The following is a 10,981-nucleotide window of genomic DNA, read 5'->3' on the forward strand; positions in this document are numbered from 1 at the left end:
GTTGAAAAGTCCAAGTAAATTTGAGTGAAATACTGAAAATGCAACTCTTCAAAAACCTTAAAAAGATTAAGAGAACCAAAAATGGTGTGTTTAGATTCCAATTATTGATAAATCACATATTCTTCCATATATTGAAGAGATTTCATTTCTTATCAATAATAGAAATAATGAGTAGTGACAGATGCACTATGGAGAAGATATTAGAGGTATACAAAAGACACCCTAAAAAAGGATATTGGATAGTAGAGACCTAAGTATGAGGACCTTTCAAAATGAGATGAAACAAAGATTTAAAACATCATCAATAATTATGGATAGATTCAAGGAGGATATATGTATTCTAGTTGATATAGATTATATATACATTCAAGCAATGGAACCTCGGGAAACATTTCTTGATCCCTTGATCCATGAGTTGAGTGATGATGTTCCAGTTGGTTACATTAACTTGTTGTTAAACTTAGAAAAAGATAAAGTAGAATATAGAGTTGGCACCTCTAATGAGATCATTTAGCATGCTCATTAAGCAACCTTGGAGAAGGCATCTCATAAGAAAGTTTAATCGATCATGAAAAAGGCACTATCAGAGGCCAAAATGATAGAGAGTGAATATGAGGCCATGATATGGAGACTAAAACAAGGTGTAATAAACATACAACCCTTATCTATTTTAGTTGCTAAGACATCTTTGAAATAGAGCATTCCATATGCGACAGTGTCTAATGTTCAACCTAGTGAACAGAAAAGATAATCTAAGACATTAGTTGAAGCAGTGACTATTGTTGTGGTTTCACAATGCAAGCCTCATTTTGAGTAGAAATGGGGACCCCCTACTTTATTTTTTTAGCTTTTCAGAACCCTAGTCTAGGGTTTGAGTCTTTTTTACGATTTCATCTTGTGTTTTTGGACCTAATCTGGGTCCTAATTTGGAAATTAGATTCCAAAAATTATCTGAGAAGATTAAGTCAATTTTTGCAAAGAAAGAATACACAACAATGCACCTCAATAGGCATGCTAGTGAGCCAAATTACAAAATTATCACCCCCTTTGTATGCACATCAACACCTTTGTGCACCTGCCCAACACCAAAGGTGTGTAGGGTCCTTAGGTCTATAAAACTTGGGACCCCCCTTATTTTTTTGACTTTTTCTTCTTCAACATTTTAAGTGTTTCAACTCTACACCTCAAAGGTGCACTTCTCCAATCTAGTACCTCCTCTACTCCTCACCATCACTCAAACTTAACATCATTAAAAAGATTCAAAGGTGCACATCAGTACACCTATCCAGGTGCACTAATCCACACATTTTGCCTTCTTCAAAACTTAAAAATCGTAAACATAAAATCACAAAACTAAGGTGTGCATCAGCACACCTTAATTTTATTTTACCCTTATATGCACCTAAGAATAAGAGGTGGACATCAATGCAACCCATGAGGTGCGTTGATGCACTCCCTTTATAATGAAATGTGCTAATAAAAAAAGGTGCACTAGTAGGTGTGCCATATTTTTTTCATTCAAAGGTCATAAATCAAGTTTTTTTCTATTTTCGAGCAGTCTAATTTTTAGGGTGTCACTAATTAAATTTTCTTCAATTTTATGCTAATTGACATATTTTTTGTGTAGATTATATGGCATCTTCATCATCCTCCCTCACTAAGAAGATGCTTCTAAAATTGATGGTATTCAAGTTTCAAGGTGTGCCAACAAAATCATGATTTTAGGATGAGCACTCAGAGATTTGGGATAGCAAGTTAGGTTACTAGATTTGGGCACATTCTTGACACTATTTAATAAACCAATAGAAAGATCTTAGATGGCTTCTAAATTAGTTATATTTGGACTAGTTAATGCAACATCACATCTAGTTTCAGTGCAGTCCTCACAATTGGTCATGACACTAGCAGATAAATATGTTCCTAAAGAAAGGGTCATGAAAAGTATAACTGGAGAGATCATCTTAGATTTTCAACCTAACAATATAGAGAAGGTGTTCCTTCTACCAAGGGTAGATCAATTTATTAGATTAACCTACCACCAAGCAAAGAGATGGTATAGGGAACATGTTGAAGAAGCCTCTAAAATCATATTGTCATCTTACCTCATTAAGAAGACTCCTCTAGGGTAGAAGATAGGAAAAGTGAATATGACATGATGGTACATGAAGGAATACATTGGATATTCAATCATATTATTGAGTAAAGTCATTGGTTTTCCTAATATAGGAGCATCCTAGGTTGTACTTCTATCTTGCATGTTTTCAATTTTTATTCTGTTGTTGAAACTGGGTTCTGTTGAAATTACATTTTCTTATTTTTGGGTGCCTATTGCAGATCATGTAACTAATTTTCAAAAATGAATGAAGAGATACTAACTTCAAGGATTGAAGAGGGCCTAGATTAATATCTATGTTCTAGAGTGCAACTCCTAACTCCTTATAGTTTGAGAGATATGGCAATTCTCCTTAAACATCAATTTTTGGCAGTTCTACGTGAAAGTTTCCTGCGCTTGACTTTCAGAATGGATGCAATGAATTAGACGTTGTGCATTTATGGTGTTGTAGAGAACCTAGATATCTAATCTACTCATAGTTTAAAATGTGATTTCTAACTCAATCAAAGTGAGGAGATATCATGATTTTGCTTGGACATTGATTTCAAGATAGTTAATTGTTGATGCAAGTCGACTTGTGTATTTAATTTTGGTTTATTTTCATTTAATATTTGTTGAGAGCTGACTTTTGGCTTCTCCATGTTCTAGAATAATCTATAAGCCATTTTGGCTAGTATAAATAAAGTGTTTAGGCTTACAACTAGGTAGAATTAGTGAATTGGAGAAACAATTGTAAAGTAGAACTAGAAATTTTGAATTTGTTGTTGGATCTTTGAATATGAATGTATTTGTATTTAGCCATAACCTAGAAGGCCTTATAGCTAGGCATGTATGAAGATATTTTGATGAATCAATAAAAGTATTTCACTCTTCTTCCTCTTTTGGTTGTTGTTCTTTGTGTTTTCTTCCATTGTGTTAACTCTTATAGGGTGGTTGAAAGAGCTAGATTGGTCCTAGTTTTCATTGTCCTTCCTTGCATCAGGTGGTATTAGAGCTTGAGGTTCATCTTTATGAAAATTGGATCATGTAGAACCCTGATTTGGATTTGGTTGTAGGGTGGCAAATCTGCGGATTTGACCTATAACTTGCAGAGGGTTATGATCTTGCAAGAACCTAATTTGTAAATATGGTTCATGGTAGAGGAAATGTTGATAATGCTATATTGGATTAGTTGAGACAAGTTGCAGCTAGATTAGATGTTGTAGAGATATCCTAGAGGAGAGGAGCACATCTTGATGATATAAGTGATGATGAAGCAACAACACCAAACCATAATCCAGAACTTGAAGAAGATCAAGATGAGGAAAGATTGTTGTGAGTGTTGTCTAGAGAAAATTCAAAGCCTGTTGTAGAAGTTGTTCATTATGATGGAAAATTGGATACCAATGTTGTGTTAGATTGGACCTCAAATATGGAGAATTTCTTTTAGTATGATAAAACTCCTAATAATAGAAAGGTGAAGATTGCAATTACTAGGATTAAAGGTGGGAGCACATGCAAACTAATAGACAAAGGAGAGGAAAGGAGAAAATCATAACTTAGCCAAAGATGGTGAATAAGGTAAAGAACAAATTCTTTCCTACTGATTATCAAGTTAGCTTGTTGAGAAAGATGTAAAATTTGAAACAAAAGGACATGACTTTGAAAGAGTATACTAAAGAATTCTATAAATTGGACATCAAATTTGGACATGTGAATGATGATGTTGCGAAAATTGCAAGGTACATAAATGGATTGAGATCTAGAATTCAAGATGAAATAAGTTTTGTAAAGTCAGAAAGTGTTGAAGAAGCATACTAGTATGCCTTAAAAGCTGAGGAGATCTTGACAAAAAAGCATGAACAAAGACAAAGAGTAGAGGTGGTAGATTCTAGAGAGGCAAGGGTCTAGATCTTATGGTGAAAGTTTTGTGCAGGATAAAGCCAAATCTAAATGCAAGAATGATAACAAAGACAAGACTGAGTCGAAAGGTGGTAGCTCATACCAAGGAGGTACTGGATCTTACCGAGGAAGAGGTAATTCTTATCCTAGAGGTGGTTTACATGATAATTGTTTTAGATGTGGTAAAGAAGGACATAGGTCTTTTGAATGTAGATCTTCTAAAAGTAGGAAGAATAATAGAAATTTTTGATTCAAGGAGACATTGAGAGTTCACCAAGTGGACCCGAGGCTAGAGAAAATTTGATGGTGAGAAGAACAACCTTGTGTAATAAGGGAAGTGATGAGGAACCTATCCTTAGAAGAAGTCTTTTCAAGACCAGATGTAAGATGAATGGAAAATCCTGCAAGGTGATCATTGATAGTGGAAGTTCTACAAATTTTGGCATCAGAAGAGCTGGTTACAAAGTTGCTATTGCAAAGGCTGAAACATCCCAAACCTTATCATGTTTAAAGGATTAGAGATAAGCATAAGATATTGGTAAGTGAGCAATGTATTGTGAAGTTCAAGATTGGACATTACTTTGATGAAGTATTGTGTGATATTATGCCAATGGATTGTTGTCATATTTTATTGGGGAGACCTTGGCAATATGATAGATATGTTATGCATGATGAAAGATTGAATCAATATAGTTTTTGGGTAAATGGAAAGAAACAAACATTGCTACCTTTGATTGAAAGTTCAGATGAGGTTAGTTGTATTGCAATAAAAGTTTGCATGGTTAATGGAAAGCAATTTGAAAAGGAAGTAAAGAAGAATCAATTTTTTTTTTGCTATAGATCCTAGAGGACCGAGTGTTGGTAGTAATGGCCAAGCAGCAGAAGTTAGTAATGACAAAATGATATCAGAAATTACAGAATTGTTGAATGAGTATAAGGATATAGTTGTTGATGATATTCCTAATGGTTTACCTCTAGTAAGAAGTATAACTCATTGTATGCATCTAATTCACAGAGCTAGTTTTTCAAATAAACCATCATATAGATTGACACCTAGAGAGAATGAAGAACTTAATAGGAAAGTCCATGAATTTCTATAGAAGGGTTTAATCAGAGAAAATTTGAGTCCATGTGTTGTACCTACTATATTAGCACCTAAAAAGAATGGAGAATGGAGAATGTGTACTAATTCCAGAGCTATCAACAAAATCACAATGAAATATAGGTTTCTTATGCTGAGGATGGATGACAATGGATTGTTTGAGTGGAGCAAAGTATAACTTGAAGAGTGGCTATTATTAGATCAGAATCAGAGATGGTGATGCATGGAAGACTTCTTTCAAGAAAAAAGATGGTTTGTATGAATGGTTGGTTATGCCTTTTGGTTTGACTAATGCACCTAGTACTTTCATGAGGTTGATGAATGAAGTTCTGAAAATATTTTGGGTAAGTTTGTGATTGTTTATTTGGATGATATTTGGATATTCATTAAGACTAAGGAAGAACATCTTGAGTATATTAGACAAGTATTGTAGAGGTCGAAAGAGGAAAAGCTAATGATTAATCTAAAAAAGTGTTCTTTTATGTAAGAGAAGATTATTATTTTAGATTTATAATTTTAGTTAATGGATTGAAGATGGATCCAAGAAAAGTTAAAGAAATTTTGGAATGACCTACAACTAAGAATGTAGGTGAGGTAAGATCATTTCATGGCTTGGCTAGTTTTTATAGAAATTTTATAAAGAATTTTAGTATTATTTGTAATGCTATGACTAAGACTATGAGAGGAGATAAAAATGAATTCAAGTGGACACAAGGAGCTGATAAGAGTTTTGAGACTCTGAAATAAAAGGTTGTTGAATTACCTATATTGGCTTTGCCTGATTTCAACAAAGTATTTCAAGTTGAATTAAGTCAAGAACGTAATCCTATTGCTTTCTTCAATGCAAAGGTAAATGATGCTAAAAGGAAGTATTATGTGTATGATCAAGAGTTTTATGCTATTGTTCAAGCATTGAAGAAGTGGACACATTATTTGATTCCTATTGAGTTTGTGTTGTATACTAATCATAAAGCTTTACAATACTTAGGAAGTCAACATAAATTGAATCAGAGACATATGAAGTGGGTTGAGTATTTGTAAAGTTTTACATTTATGATCAAGCATAAGAGTGGAGTTACTAGCATAGTTGTTGATGCATTGAGTAGAAGATGTTCTTTGTTGACTAAAATGAAGGTTGAAGTTCTTGGTTTTGGTGAAATGAAAGAGTTGTTTGATGTTGAACCTAATTTTTCTAAGGCATGGAGAGAGTTTAGAACACCAAATTTGACCAATCAGATAATTAAGTATAATGATTATTTCATTCAAGAAGGTATGTTGTTTAAAGGTATTCATTTGTGTATTCCTAGAAGTTCTATGAGGTTGAATCTAATTAAGGAAAAGCATAGTGGTGGATTAGCTGGATATTTTGGAATTGATAAGACATTGAGTTTGCTAAAACAAAAGTATTATTGGCCATAAATGTATAAGGATATTCAAAAGTTTGTAAAGAGTTGTGGAGTTTGTCAAGTTGCAAAAGGAGTGAGTCAAAATACTAGTTTGTATACACCTATTATTGTTCTACAGAAGCCTTGGAGTGACATCAGTATGGATTTTTTTCTTGGATTGCCTAAAATAGTGAAGGGGTATGATTTCATATTTGTTGTTGTGGATATATTTTCTAAAATGACTCATTTCATACCATGTAAGAAGACATTAGATATTGAGCATGTTGCTAAACTTTTCTTCAAAGAGATTGTGAGATTGCATGGATTACTAAGAAGTATTATTTCTGATAGAGATAGTAAGTTTGTTGGTTATTTTTGAAAGACTTTATGGAAGAAGATGGGTATTGAATTGAAGTTTAGTTCACATTCCATCCACAAATAGATGGGCAAACAGATATTGTAAATAGAAGCTTGGGTAATTTTCTGAAAAGTTTAGCTAGGAATAAGTCAAGTAATTGGGAGATGGTATTGGTACAAGCTGAATTTGCATATAAATAATAATTTTGTGAATAGGAATACAAGAAAGACACCTTTTGAGATTGTTACTAGAATGAAGTCTAGAGGAGTATCATATTTGAGAGATATTGTTGGTGAAGAAAATAAAAGTGATTTAGGAGGAGAATTTGCTGATTATATGGAGTCTTTGCATAAAGAAGTAAATTTGAGGATAGAAAAACTTAATTAGAAGTATAAGGAGAATGTTGATCAGTCTAGGAGACATCATGATTTTTAAGTTGGTGATGACGTGATGGTTCATTTGAAGAAAGGAATATTTCTAGTTGGAACATACAGTAAGTTAAAGATGAAAAAGTTTGAACCTTGTAAGATCTTGAAAAAATTTGACAATGGAAGTGTTTATGAAGTTGAGTTACCTGATGACATGAATATATCTCCTATATTCAATGTTTTTTATTTATACAAGTATCATGAGTCATATGATGAAGTTTTGATATCAAAGGACCATCCTAAGAAGCAAATTGAAGAAGTTGAATAGATATTGGATGTGAGAATTCATAAGAGCACGAGAGGAAAAGATTATTATGAATATCTGGTGAAGTGGAAGACCAGACCTATGTAAGATGCTTCATGGATTCCTCAATCTAAGTTCAGCTTAGGTTTTTACATCTCAATGATTTAGGAGAATAATTTCTTCCAACCCTGGTTGTCTGATGTAGGAGCATCCTGGGTTGCACTTCTATCCTACATGTTTTCAATTTTTATTCTGTTGCTGAAATTGGGTTCTGTTGAAACTATGTTTTTTGGTTTCTAGGTGCTTGTTTCAAATCATTTAACTAATTTTTAAAAATTAATGAAGGTATGCACACTTCAAATATTGAAGAGGGACTATATTAATATCTATGTTCTAGAGCACAATTCCTAACTCCTTATAGTTTGAGAGATATGGAAATTTTCCCAGAACATCAATTTCTTGCAATTCTGCATGATAGAACTTTCAGAATGGATGTACACTTTTTCTTAATGAATCAAACCTTGTGCACTCAAGGGGTTGTAGAGGACCTAGATATCTATCCACAATTCAAAGCATGAGTTCTAACCCAATCAGAGTGAGGATATATCAATATTTTGTTCAGACATCAATTTCATTTAATATTTGTTGAGAGCCAACTTGTGGCTTCTCCATGTTTTAGAATGATCTATAAGAGATATTGGCTAGTATAAATAGAGTGTTTAGGCTTAGAGCTAGGTAGAATTAGCAAATTGGAGAAAGGATTGTAGAGTAGAACTAGAAACTGCGAATTTGTTGTTGGATCTTTGAATGTGAATGTATTTTGTATTTGGTTGTAACCCAAAAGGCCTTACAGTTGGTCATGTATAAAGATATTTTGATGAATCAATAAAATTATTTCACTCTTCTTTCTCCTTTGGTTATTTTTCTGTGTTTGCTTCCATTGTGTTTACTCTTGCAAGGTGGTTTGGAGAGCTAGGTCTGCCTTTGGCCCTAGTTTTCTCTATCCTTCCTTGTGTCATTGCCAACATTAAGGCATTTGAACATTTGGATGGTGTATTTTATTGAGACCATCAAGATGATGAAGATGCCACTTCATTGGGCCTCCATTCTTAGTGAGAACTTGGGTGAGCAGCTAGTGGTAGTGAAGAATAACAAAAAATTTTACATGACATGAATCAATAAAATTATTTCACTCTTCTTTCTCCTTTGGTTGTTGTTCTTTGTGTTTGCTTCCATTTTGTTAACTCTTGCAAGGTGGTTCAGAGAGCTAGGTGTACCATTGGCCCTAATTTTCTCTGTCCTTTCTTGAGTCATTGCCAACATTAGGGCATTTGAACATTTGGATGGTGAATTTTATTAAGACCATCAAGATGATGAAGATGCCAGTTCATTGGGCCTCCATTCTTAGCGAGAACTTGGCTGAGCAGCTAGTGGTAATGAAGAATAACAAAAAAATTTACATGACATCATACTTAGTGTATTTGTTAGCCACAAGGGTGACAGATTATCTAGGGCTCTATAAGAAGGGTAGCATGCAAGATGCAAATGCATGGCTTTATATTTTATATCCTTAACTAGTAAAGAAGAAGCTTTTAGATAAAAGCAAGGAATATAGGATCATAAATGATGCTTTCATATTCACAATAATCTAGCTTATAGAGGGGGATTATGCAAAAAGAATGTCAGTAGAGGCAGCTGCAAAGATATTAGAAGTTGGAGCTTACTATATCTAGTTCTTAATATTTACATATTTGAGGGTAATGGGTATGAATCTCAACCCTAAGAAGCTCCTTAGGTATTCCAGTGATAGATTTATTCTTCTAGAGATCTCTCGACAACTTTTGTCTACATATGACAGAGTTAGAAAGCAACAAAAAATATGTTAGATGTGACCTATGACTATAAGACCTTTTAGGCTGGATCGGAGGCCAAATATTCCATCTTCTGAGTGTGAATGGGATCAATATCCATTGGATGATTATAATTCCCCTCAGATCTACTTTGATAACATCGAAAGACTGCAATACTTAGTGGATAAAACATTTCAGTATGAAGATGCCCTTGAAGATCACTGGATGAATGCAACAGATGGCTATGATATCACATATGGGACTATTGTAGGATGATTTTGTATCTAACAGAGAGTGCTTTGAAGATCAAGATTCCACTAAAGGTTATGCAACAAGATACAAAGGATCTTCTCAACCCATTGTTCAGTAGGGATAAGATTAGTGACTAGCCTCTCATGAATACTGAGATTGACAAAGAAGAGAACTCATACATTAATTATAGGGCAAGGCACATCATCAAATTGAAAAATGATTGGATCAAGAGACCTTTCAAACTTGATCCAATTCCTACAATAGTCGTCTTCCATTCTCAAGCCTTTCGAGCTAAAGGTCAAGGAGCAAGGGTCACAATACCTATAATTATAGCCCAGTCGTGTAAGACTAAAAATGGTGAACCAACTTGATAGACCAATTGGATATTACCAAGATAAGAAAGGTAAAGGTAAAGGCAAAAGGAAGAGGAATTCTCCTTAACAAGCTAAGCCAAAAGAGGGAGAAATTCAAGCACCTACACAGACTAGAGAAGAAAATGTACAAAGTTAGAAAATGTTTAGACTATAGAGACCCAAGAGAATCCTCGAGTGAAACTAGCTGAACAAAGCCAAGGGGAAGCATAAACTAAAGTACGAGAGGCATCTCTACCTCAACAAATAGAAAAAGCCTCTCCCTCCATGACTAAAAGAAGAAAGATCAAGACTTTGATAAAGATGAGGCAAAAGGTTGTTAAGAAAGTGACCCTTTCCAATCAATCCTTGTACCAATCCTTGAAGAAGTAGAAGAAGAGGATGATGAGGATGAAGAGGATAAGAGCTATAGAGTTAGAAAGGAAATGAAGCTTCACAATCACACTATCATCTATCCCTAAGGAACCCACCCAGACTACAACCTTAAAAGATAAAATGCATGAACAGTGGATAGATGAGCAGAATGTGGAGGGCACTAATGTCTTTCAGCTGTTAGATTTCAATTTCATGCCTCTGGGTACCAAATTGATCGGGGATAAGATAAGAGACACTCCAAAAAATCAACCTCAATAAGAGGATTGGAGTTAGTAGCCACCCAAACCACAAGGACCTGAGGTAGCACCATCATCCCCAGTACAAATAACATCTTGTGTAGATAAGGGATTGGCTCACCCTCTTCCTCCAAGCACAAAAGCAAAATAAGTCACAATAGAGCAAGAGGAAGAGCCACAAAAAACATCTACCGAGGAAGTGTTGGAAGAAGGGCAGATAAGTGAATAGCCTCAGCAAACTTCCCAAGATACCAAGGTAAGGACTGTGGACTCTATAGACACAGAGACTTCTGGTACAAATATTTTACAAAAGGAGAAGACTCAAGAAAGGAGTGATAAAGGGAAGGGTATAGTTGAGAAAACTCCTTCATCCTCAAAAGGCAAGT

This window comes from Cupressus sempervirens, chromosome 8 (genome assembly GCF_028749045.1).
Source record: "Cupressus sempervirens isolate cs-2001-9-10 chromosome 8, ASM2874904v1, whole genome shotgun sequence".
In the NCBI taxonomy this organism is placed as follows: Eukaryota; Viridiplantae; Streptophyta; class Pinopsida; order Cupressales; family Cupressaceae; genus Cupressus; species Cupressus sempervirens.